Consider the following 12,580-nt stretch of genomic DNA (forward strand, 5'->3'; position numbering starts at 1 on the left):
GGGAAGCTGTGGGTGCCTCATCCCTGGAGGCATTCAAGATTGAGTTGGATGGGTCCTGGGCAGCCTGAGCTGGCAGGGGGTTGGAACTGGATGGTCTTCAAGGTCCCTTCCAAAACAAGCCTTTGTATGATTATATGATTATATGATTATATGAAGTATGAGGACAAATGTGAGGTAGGAATGAGAAGGGGGAAAGGAGGGGAGGGGAGGGGAGGGGAGGGGAGGGGAGAGGAGAGGAGATGAGAGGAGGGGAGGGGAGGGGAGGGGAGGGGAGGGGAGGGGAGGGGAGGGGAGGGGAGGGGAGAGGAGGGGAGGGGAGGGGAGGGGAGGGGAGGGGAGGAGAGGGGAGGGGAGGGGAGGAGAGGGGAGGGGAGGGGAGGAGAGGAGAGGAGAGGAGAGGAGAGGAGAGGAGAGGAGAGGAGAGGAGAGGAGAGGAGAGGAGAGGACATACTGACTATGGAGACTGAAGTTCTTTCTATCAGTTTGCTTTCCTTATCTTTGCATTTGCTGACGTTAGCTCCATCAGTAACCTGAGTCTTTCTACCTTAGAAGTAACCTTGCGTGAAAGGAAAATATGCGCAATGAGTCACTTGCAGCCTGCTGCTTTCTTGCTACAGACTCTGCTTAGTCTGTTTGGTATGAAAGGAGCAAGCTAGTGAAATAACTCTGTGTCATCCAGCATCAGAACAACTTGTTCCTCACCTAATTGAACAGAAAGTACTACAAAATGGACTCGAGTTTTGTTTATAAGAAGGTATTTTTATAAATACTGAAGTAATTTAAATCTATATAGATAAATATATAATATACATTTATATATAGTAATGTGCTTTATAGTATAAATTATATAAAACGTTTATATGTAAGATAGATTTAGTAACTTTAAGTATAAATATAAAATACACTGTCAAAATAATACAGTGTTATAGTAAATAATGATGTGGGTAGTTGTTTAGCACCAGGGGCAAATGAAAGCAGATCTCAGCATTAGGCACAGTTCTATCCAAACACAGATGATAATTTTGACAGGCACCTATGCTTAGCATGTCACTGGTCACAAGGGTGACCAGAAGATCTGGGCAGTGAAACCTCATTATTCCTGGAGCTTCACAGAATAAAATGGTCACGTGAGTGTTGGTTTTTTTGCTTTTTTTTTTTTAAAATTATTATTATTATTATTATTAATTTCCCTTGATAATGTGCATCATTTTTACAATCTTTTTTACTTTAGAAGCTGATGATATTTTGCAGTAGAATACTGAGTTACAAAACAATATTTTATACTATTAAAACACCACACTGCAAATCTACTACTCTTAAAAGATACTATTTCTGAGAAGTCCAGAACTTACAGGGGAGCTCAGTCTCCAATCCTGCCTTTCAGTTTCTCACCCAGAGTGACCAAAAAAAAATTTGCTTTGGATATAGATACAAAAAAATAAATGCAATGGTATGGAACAAATTAACATTTTTTCACATGAAGAGGACCCAGCCAGAGCTGCGTTCTTTGCAGTGGTCACATAAGCCCTCAGCAGCTGAATGAAATAAATTTACAACACAGTAGTTAGAGAGTAGTGCTTACAACATTTCTTGGCTTTTGCTGCTCAGTTCAGCTTCAGCACTAAAAATAACAAACAAGACAGGCCTCCAAAACACACATAAGTTGTTCAAAAACTGTGAACCTTTGAAAAATAACACACTTTATACTTTATGTAAGACAATTCTGTCTTTTTAGCTTTACTGTACCATCGTATGAGACATAAACAGAGGGGAGAAGAGAGCACTCTTCTTTCCTCTTTGTTGAAATTACATTTTAATTTAAAATCATTTTTAAAAGCTTTTTTTTTAAAAAAAAATGGTCTTTACTTTTCCTTCTTAATCCTCAATCTCCCATTCATGAGAGTTATTTGAGGAGAAATATGGAGTGAGAGATACTCCAAAAGAAAGAGGGGGTTAGTTATAATTAACTTAGTGTAATTAATGCATTAGTAAATGTGCACTGTGTTAGCCTTCAGTAAGTGCTAAGCATGGGCAAATTGTGACCCTATACTTTCAACAGTAGCATTTTCTCTTGCAAAGAAAAAACCCTATCATACTTGTTTATAAAGGAGAGAGCTATATATTCATAGAATTACAGATTGGTAGAATCAGTTATGTTGGAAAAGACCTTCAGGAACATCAAGCCCATCAATTGATCTAACAAGTCCCATCATTAAAACCTGTCCCTTAGTGCCATATCTACATGCCTCTTTGAAATTTGCCCTATGAAGATATCAGCTTTTGGCCTTATGTGGAATTGTCTAAAGGTTGGACGGAGGATTGCGACAAAACTGAACACTGAATGGCACAACTCTACCTTTCAGGGCTCCCCAAAACTCAGCTTCACTGCACACCCCAGCATTTACTATGGTTGCAATTCAGGTACTCCCAGAGCAGCTTGATGCTCACATAGATCTGCCGTTGCCGGTTACATACGAGAAGGTGTTTTGGGACCACAGCACACTCTTGGAGAACTCTTGCTTAGGGGTACTTGGAATTGGGTCCAAACCTTGAAGATGAATAAATGTGAGCAGCTCATTAGGTGAACACTGGCACCTTTCATTCAAACAATGAGGAGCTTCATGGACATGGCAATCACAGCAGCAATCTTGTTCCTGCCAGTGTCTTCAAAGTTATCCAGGGCTGAGCATAAGTAAACATATTAACAAAATACACAATGGCCATAAACTCAACAGAACTCGGCAAAATATCAGTATGGATCAGGAGAGATTGCTGTTACATTCTTACACTTTCTTTTTTTTTTTTTTAACCCATAAACCATGTTTATCAAAATGGGGAATATAAACTTCTCAAAAATCTCATGCTATTTCTTTGCTTTTTTCCTCATAATTCTGAAGGAGTGATTGCTTGCTCCAAAGTATAATAACATAATATATATTGGGAAATAGTGTTGGATATGACTAAAAATAGTGTTGCATTAAAAAAAAAACAACCCTCAGAATACTTACTGTATGATTTCTCTTGGACTGATACTCCAAGGCATACTGCAAGCATCTGAAATTGCAAACAATACCTCAGCTTATGAGATTTCTCTGTGACCTTTTTTCGGAGCAAGACCAAAAGAAAAGAAAAATATTTCATTGTTTTCATTTACCCCTAATAGATTATCTTCTGAATTCAGTTGCTGAAGTAGATTATTATATTATGTTTTCTTTTCAAAAGCTGGGTTAAAACCTGCTTAGGTTCTATGAGAAATGGGTTTGGAAATATTAGGTCAGTCGCAGCTAAAGTTCATACAAAAAAAAGTGTTCCTTTTGCATAAAAACAATCAAACAAACAAAAAACCCACAGAGAATTCAATTAGAACAGAGCATTTGCCTTGTCTGGAGAATAGAAAGCTGCTGATCTCGTAAGATTGGACATATTCTGCTTGATCCTAAGACTGTTCAACCATTTTAATGTAAAAGTTTTACTCAAATAGTCAGAAGGACCTCTAATCCCAGGAGTATTCAGACTTCACTGTGCTGCTATGTGCAAAGATGCAGCAAAAAATTGTCCTCATCTCAAAGAACTTGCAATCTAAGTACACATTTTAAAATGATTAATATACAAATAGTTGCACTCTATGCTGTTATTTATACATGCATATTCAGTCTTGTTTGCATGAATAACTCCACTCCCATGCTTAAGGCCTCAGTCAAGGCCTATGTAAACCAATGGAAATTGAATTTTTTTTTTTTTTCCCTAAACTCTATGACAGGCTGGAAGTGAGGCAGAGATCTCCCAGTTTCTGGTGTCTACAAGGTAGCTACCTATGTATTTGAGCTGGATTTTTAGGCTCCTGGTAAGGAATAAAAATTAAAAATAAATAAATTTAAAAAAGAAATGTCAGAGAGCACGTGTAGGGTGCCCCTCATCTCATCAAATATCAGTGTCTACTTTAGGATGAGATTAGCCTCTCCCTAGGCTCCACAGATTATGCTGGCGAGGTCTCCACCAACTGTGCAAGACCTAAGATACCCCTCCTGCAGAAATCTAAAATTGAGGGGGCTCAGCCTAGCCAGGCAAGGTATTTAAGGAAGTCAAGTACTGAAGCAGTTTGTTCCCCTGTTGTATTTTATATGTGCAGAAACTTTTTGGTTAGAAAATTTGTGTATTTGCATGGGCAAGGATTTTCTGAGAAGATGAAGAAATCTCCCATCAGCCATCCTTCTAAACAGCAGTCACAGCAGCTTGCAAACCTGCCTACAGAAATGCCAAATTCTTAAGGACACTTCTTGCTGAAGAAATAAGCTGCAATGCTCTGGAGTAACTGGGGAATATGTCACTCTTCCCTATTTCAGATTTTTATCCAGATTGGTGGAGAGATGTGTGAGAAGAAGAGCTGTACCACCCCTACCCTCTCTCTAATTCAGGATTGTTCATTTACGCTCACCTTTATGCACACATGCAGGCATACAGACTCATCCATCTCCATTTTTACATAAGATCCTGTTTGCTGAAGAAAGACAGAGAAAAGGTTCCAAGCCTTTTATTTATTCTGAATACAATTTTGCAATAGTTACATGTGTAATTCGTCATGGGTGATGGAGTTGCAACATCACCAATGGAGCAATTTCTGTACTACAATACTGCTGGCTAAGTACAAATGGACAGAGGATTTTGTTTCTATTTTTGAAGGAAGAGAGAAAAAGTATACCACTGTTTGGACTTCATATCAGTATCATGGTCAGATCTCACAGATGCAGTGTTCGATACTCTTCCGATGACAGCTGCTAGCTGTTCCAGGGTAATACAGAGATGAGCATACACTAAGTGCCAAGCTGGGCTGATAGTAAATGGAAATTTTTATGTCATTTTAAACCTAGCATTAGGCTTTTCTTAATTGTTGATGAACCTACTTTTCTCCAGCTGCACAGAAAGGGAAAAAAAGGCTCATAAAAAATCCCACCCGTGCTTGTGACAGCTATGGGAAGGCTGAAGCTGTAAACCTAGCCCTGATCATCAGTTGCAGTCTGTATTCATCATGTGTCATGTCCACATGTTTAAATCACAGGAAGCATATACATGTAAAACTACCATTACAACATCACTTTAATCTTTGAGGAATGAAAAATTAGTGTTAGATCTTCAGCAAAAATGTAACACCAAATAAATATTATGTAAGGACAGTGCATAAATGGGTTATGGAAGGGCAGAATAACATCGTTAAGGGAAAGTATTTGTGACTCATTTAATAACTGAGTTTTCCTAACGCGCAGTGTACAATTGAAATAAATGGAAACTTTAAGAAATATTCTACATAAGGCAAAGTCCAAAAATTCGGAAGGTTATGCAAGGCTAACAGTAAAAATAAGCAGATGAGTCCTCTAAAATAATATTGCAACATTTTTTGGCTTCCATTTATTGGTTGCCATAGGATTTTTACTCAGTGAGCAACTGCTAAACACAAGGCTGCCTCATACCATAGCTTGGTTTTTAAGAGAAGAAAAACATAACATTGTTTAATGAATACAGTTGTCTGGAGAAGTATTAGCAAATGCTAGTCCTACTGACTGCCTAAAGCAGAGATTCGCAAGTGCTGTGTTTACGTCTCTGTGCTTGCTTGATTGGAATTTTTCTCTCTGACATACATGTAGATTTCTCCTTCAAATAAAAACTACTTGTTTTAGCAGGAAGTTCCAAGGGGAGAAAGTCTGAGAGTAAACAGGTTAAGGTGTTGTGTACACAACAGAAAGGATCACAAGGCATCTTTAATGAGTTGTTAGAGCTACACCAAATGCTTCTGTGGCCAGAGAACACATCTTCTGGTGGATGTCGTAAGAAATAAATGGATTTTTTTTTCTAGAACTTTTAATTTCTCCGCCTAGCAGGTGGTAGTTTTTGACTTCAATAGGAGCATACCTTACACTGAGGTGCAAGAAGAGGAAAATAAAATAGTGACATGCTAGAGTAAAGAAACACATTTTGCTCTTTATCTCTTATTTAGTTTCCCAGTATAACTTAATATATCAACATCTGTGGCTACCATTTTTTTTTTATTTTGATGATATATGCTGTTTCTGCAGTTGGGTTTATTTCTGGGCTTTGTCCAGTGACTGCTTGATGTAAAAGGCTTAAAGCAGTCCACATGTGCCTGTGGCTGAGTGCTTACTCATGGATTACATAAGGGTCAGGCCTCCTTCAGCCTGAAACTCTTCTGAGGCAACAATATTTGCACTCTTATTTCACAGTGTTCATTTCTGAAGGAGGGAGGGGAGCATTTTTCTGCATAAACTATATGCGTATTTACATTTATAAAGATACTCAAGTGTTGACATCTAGAGAACTCGCAAGCTAGTAGATGTACCTACCTAGTGCCATCTGAGATGACCATAGTCATCCTATAGCATCTCCTGCTGTCTCCTCATAAGAAGTCCTTCCATAGCTCACATCTGTAGGCCTTGTGGAGATGTCCTGGACACCTGGTGTGCCTCAAAAGGAACTAGACATTTCTGTGTATGCAAACAAATGGGGGCCTTGGCAAGCAGGGAGGAATAATCCCATCTAACTTTAGACATCCATGTTTGAGCTAGTCACACTGAACTCCTTTTATAGCCAGCAGAGAGAAATAAAGTTGTCAACGTTTAGCTGGATAAATCCCACCCCTAAATTCCACTTGTGTAAGCTATCTGCTTGAATAGCATTAGATGGTCTGAATCTTGTCCTTGTTCTCTCTCTCCATGTAAAGCTGGCAGTGGGTTCTCCATCCCTCTGCAAGGAACTTGATTTAAGAGCTGAGAAGCAGAACAAAGCTTGTATTTGTCTATAGTGACTTCAAGAATTGTTGTCAAACTCCCCTCCTGTGCTCTGACAGTGTAATCTTTTGTTGTAAAAACAACCTTGGAATAAGATTTGAAACTGCTCTAAATATCACAATCTTCAGGCTACTTCTGCAACAAAACCCCAAACAATGAAGCCTACAGCCAGTCTACAGCCTACTAACCTTGTTAAAGAAGGTTTTCCCTGGACCTCTAAGGATGATATCTGAATTTGCTATTGAATTTGCTATTGGGAGCTCACAGTAAATTTATGGTGTCAGTAAGTCATAAGATGCGTTTTGGACACATTTTCTACTCTGAATAATTGGCATCCAACATATACAAGGTTAGAAATATTAGTTATGGATGGGAACAGCAATATTCAGGTTTTTAATCCTACAATACCATTAAAAAGATTATGAAAAGCCTTCTGCCCTTCAGACAAGTTTGATAATTCTGAGACAGCTTTTGGATATAATCCATGCATTTTTCCCTTACTTTTACAGTGTGCCTACTATGGTAGCCTTCAAGTATAACCTAGCAGCACGAAGGTAGAAAACATCACTTACATTTATGGTCATCCTAAATAAAAGCAAAGTGTATTGGCAGAGTAAAGAAAGTCAGAAAATAAAGCTGTTAAGACCAAATGACCATGGGATTTCTTTCTTTGTTCTGGAAGTTTAGGAAAACAGAATGTCTGAAGGCTAAGTTTTCTTTCATAAAATAACACATACCTGATGCTTTTTTATCTTTGTCTCTTATTTTTAGGCAAGACTGTCTAAGACCTAGAAACTTAATCTCTTGAAGTATTACAGAAAAAAATGACAGAGGAGAACTGTAGAAGGAGCTTGTTAAATAAATCAAATGGGGGTATTTTATCAATATATTTCAAGGCATTTTGCAAGATCAGTTGAAAAATCCCAGTTTACTGCATGGAAAAAATAAGGCCCAAACTCCCCCTTTGCTCAACTAGCAAATAAGTAGTACTCAAAATATTCTTTCCCAGGCAGGTCAGGATGCTGAGTCACCCCAGAATGGCTCAGCTGCGTTGCTCCTATACAAGGGGTAAGGGATTAAACATACAGACAGACAACTCTGAAAGAAAAAGATGAAGGTCACAATAACTCTGTACCTTCTATACTCTAGGGATATAAATGCAACCTTGGCCTTGTCCTGGCTGCCTACACACAGCTAAATTTGTTCTGGCAAAATTTCATCCTGCAGTAAAATGTGGGCTTTCCGATGGCCTGATCAATCAGTGGGGATGCAATCAGACTATTCTGACTACTCCAGTTTCATCAGCTGCACTCAGTAGTAAAATGTGAAGTTCTCTGAATCATGCATTTCACGTTGTCTACTGTTCCTTTTTTGAAGCAAAAACAGCACTTCAGTAACTTTCTGACAAATCTTGCTGCTGTCCTCAGGTTACATGAGATCACTGGTTATTCATGTTAGCAGCTCCTCAAACACTGCAAAGATTTGATAGTCTACACAGTAACAAGAAAATGAATTTGTCAACATCGCACATCGGTTTGAAAAGATGAAAAAAAAAATATTCTTTCTTTGCCATAAAGCCTGTGTTGCAATCATGCTACTGCTCTTCCAAGATACGTTCATTTGACTGAATTGTGGTTATTATAAAATAACTGTTGCTAAAAGATGCATATACTTACTCATCTTGAGCACGTTGATTTGATTTGCCTTGATTTGAGTTACCAAAGAGAGTAGACACATTATGTAATTTTTGAAGCACGCTAATAAAAAGCTTGTATGCAGTAAAATCTTTTTACTCTAATGCAGGCAGAACCCCATCAGAAATGTGGTACCCGGAAGGGCTGCAATTTTTACCCACAGATCCAACTTCCTGCTGCTCTAAAGGCTGTTCGCATGGATTAGGCACATGCTACTGCTCTTCCAAGAGGTGTTCATTTGATTAAATTGTGGTTATTATAAAGTAACTGTTGCTAAAAGATGCATATACTTTGCTATACTTTTGCTAATGCAAAACCTTACACTTAATTAGCAATTGTGAAGACTTAGAAATTACAAATCATTTCTAATAGCCTGTAGTTATGGTGGTTACACATAGGAGGGAGTAGAATACAACAAAATACAAACTAATAAAGAACCCATTGGCATCCAGTAAGTATGAGCTCCCTGCTTCAATCAGGCTAATACTGTGCTTTCAGAGTTCTGAAACTGCATAGATGCGACTGTGCTCCAACCCACAATATTCTAAAGATGTTTGAAATGCATGCTTAAAATTTATCCTTGTATCAGGTGATTGAATTAGATCAAAATTTAACTACAAAGTCTTATGAAAGGAACAACAAGCATAAGGAACTGGTAAGTGAAGAGAAAAAAAAAAGAAAAAGAAAAGGCTGAAACAGTCTGATTGCATCAGCCAAGTGGTTGCTAGCTGAGATTCGTGGTCCACATGGAGCAACGATACTTCTAGTGGAAGCACACACAAGTATCCAAGTACTCACTGGAAACACTGAAAACGTCCTTTTAAAGGTAAGCTCAGAACATAAACATGTACTTAAAGACATCTCCATATAGCAGTAGTGTGGGTCTCAGAGTCCAGATGTGCCAGCTCTCAGAGTCAGTATGAGAAGGAGTCAGACATTTGTCCACCTCATACTGCAAAGAGCTTGGTTTGACCGATGAAGAACACTACGGATACTGACTTTATCTTGTGTGTCTTTTTCAAATGTACGTTCAGTCATAACCGAAGGGGGGAAGGCACCTGTCTTCTGGTGCTGCCCTCCACATCTCAAGCATGTGCCTGGAGACAGCTGGCATCAGCTCTCCTGCCAATTGGTGACACCTGTGGTGGGGGGATTGCATCTAGATGATCTCTACAGGCCTCAAAGAATTCTATGACTTGCAGAGGTCAAAAGTTCAGAGCTGGACTTCAATGCAAGAAGGGGCTGCCCAACACCTAAATCAGATAAAAGCTATGTTTTAACACTGATGTTTGGAGATTAACAAAGGAAAAAAAATCAAGCCCAGGGGCAGCTCCACAGTTTCACAGAAGCCTTATTGAGCAGTATGTGTTTCAGTCTTTCCAAGACCTACCACCGTGTAAGAGGGCACATGGGAAGCAGGGACAACCACACCGTTTCCTCCTGTGTGTGCTGGCTTTGCAATATGCATTTTACTAACCTAATCAGATGAAGATAAACACCTTGCAATACAGTGTATAACTGACGTCAACTTTATTTGTGCACTCGGGATGATGTCAGCACCACCTCTGCAACTGCATTTTAATCTCTTTGAGTAGAAATAAATGCAGCAGCTAACCTATTACTTTCCACAAGCTGCCACACCAAGATTATTTTATATTTCCCCTGCAGGCTACAGAAGTTGTGCAAAGAAGGCAGGAAAGCCAGAACAATGGGATCTGCTCTTTTACTAAGGTCGTTTCTCTTGAGGAATCTAAATGAAAGTTAATTGAATAATAGCTAGAATAAGTGACACCTCACAGCACACAAGTCAGGCTCATTTAGGCCCTTAAGAAATGAGTTCCAGGCTCATCTACATCAGTGCAAATAATATAAAATTATTTTCAAGGACTTATACTGCTATCACTGAAAACATATTTTTACTCCCAATTAAACACACTGACCAATGTACTCAAAACTTTCCAAGCCAAATATGGCTGAGATTTTCAACCTTTCATAAGGCTTCTTGGAGGAAGCAGATAGGCTAATTTGGTGTAACTCAGGAGTCAGAAACACAGAAATGAAGGCATGGGAAAAGAACATAGGGAAAGGCAAAAGTCAGTGCCAGAACTCGTTTAGTTTCATCTTTTTTTTTCCCCCTAGAGAAATTCTCCTCAGTTGTTTCCTATATTCCTGTGGAATTATACCATACTACATTTATACAGGTCATTTATACCCTGCTTTCCTTACGCTTTGATTTCAATTTGTCTCATCATGTTACCAATTTTCAACATTTTCTTCTACTGAAAGAATAGGAAAGTTACAACTGAAGTAAGTTGTTAGCTATATCCTCTTATTAAATTAGCAAGTTTTTTTATAGAAACCTTAGACAAAACTTTAACAAAGAATAGATCAATACTAATTCTTTTGGTATTCATTATACTATTAGTCACAGAGCTCACTCATACATTTCCAAATTTTAACATAATCATTTCAGGCTGAAAAGTATTTTTTTTTTTTTTTTTCCCCTTCTAAGTAGCTTTTCCTTGGCATTACATTTCACAGACTTCATCTCTGTCAGGAAAGTGCGGTTTAGGGTTTCAGGATCTCATTTTTTGGTTGTTATTGTTGTTGTTCTGTATAATAAATTACAAGTTTCTCAAGGTTGCTTCTTCTTTGATAGAATGCCTTTCTAATTGATTGCTTATACCCCTAGAACATACACACCTCAGCAAGGCAAAGGGATCAGGTTATTATGACATTGTGGTACCAAAGGAATAACTGCAATGTGTTCATGCCACCCTGAACAAAAACTCATAGCTTGGAAACACTTCCACTGTACTGATGAAATTGAAGTCAGGGTAAATAAAAAATATAGGTTTGTTTTGTTGGTAAGTTTTTCGATTTTTTTTCGTTTGTTTTGTTTTCATCAAGGAGTAGCATGGGTGGAGAAAGACATATTCAGAGGGAGCTCTGCTTCTGAAGTCGATCACAGGGTCACGATGAGGGAAGTGGCTCAGTTTGTGGATACCATATTGCACTTCATTCAACTGCAAGGGGTTCAGCCCCTTCCCCCTCGCTGGGAGGTAGCTGAGATGAGGAGGGGAAAAAAAAAAGAAAAAAAAAGGCCAGAAATCAGCTGTTTAAGTCACAGATTCCCCTCTAGGGTTTCACTTCAGAGATGAGGAAGCTCCGGAAACAGGGCACTCCTTCAGCATCTCACAAAGCTGACTGCAGCTGCCAGAGGATTCCTCTGCAGCAATACCAAGAAAGCTCTTGCCTTTGATATAAAAAGCACTGTGAATGAGCAATCATTAGTCAGCCACATTTTTCATATAATTACTGGCAGTGAAAAAGCAAGCATGCAGGTTGCTGTAAAATAAGGTCTAGCTACTTCCACCCAAACAGAACAGAAGCCGCTCACATAAGTTTTAGTGGAGGAGAGGGAAATATTCAGCACTTCCCCACCCTCCCCCCTCCTTCCCTCTATGACTGATTACAATCTGCTTTTTTCTATGAAGCACATTTATTGTGGGAGTTTGATTTGAAAGAGTTTCAAGTAGTTTTAACTTTGGCTGAAGGCACGCACATCATTTAAAAGCTGATCTTCAAGTGTTTCTGCATGTTAATAACATTTCTACTTGGTGCTATAACCAACAGTTAATTTTCAACCCATCAACCAAAATACTCAACATGTGCTAGAATTACCTGGACTGAAATCATGAAGCACAACATAAGTTGGCCTGATAATAATCCCTGTGCAGTTTGGGTGCAATATTCTGCTATTTTGGTGTACAGCAGCTTAGGCAGAGGGTTGTTACTTCTGGGGGAAGACATCTGCTACCCGTGGCTTTTTCAAACTACAGAATTGCCAAAAACAGACTATATCTGTGTTCAAATCACAGGCTTATTCAAATTGTCTTTCTTTAGTGGGCCAAGACTCATCTGTCTTGTCTCAATTGGACAAAACACTGTGTACTCCACATACACTTCTACGCAGTCTCACCATGCAGCTATAAATTATTATGCAGAGTGAATGAAAGTAGTAGAGTTTGGCCTTAAATAAAAAGCAGTAAATAAGGAGATATTATTTCAGATTCATCCTTTCTAGAA

Source organism: Tympanuchus pallidicinctus, unplaced genomic scaffold, assembly GCF_026119805.1.
Source record: "Tympanuchus pallidicinctus isolate F22 unplaced genomic scaffold, pur_lepc_1.0 scaffold1, whole genome shotgun sequence".
NCBI classification, from domain to species: domain Eukaryota; kingdom Metazoa; phylum Chordata; class Aves; order Galliformes; family Phasianidae; genus Tympanuchus; species Tympanuchus pallidicinctus.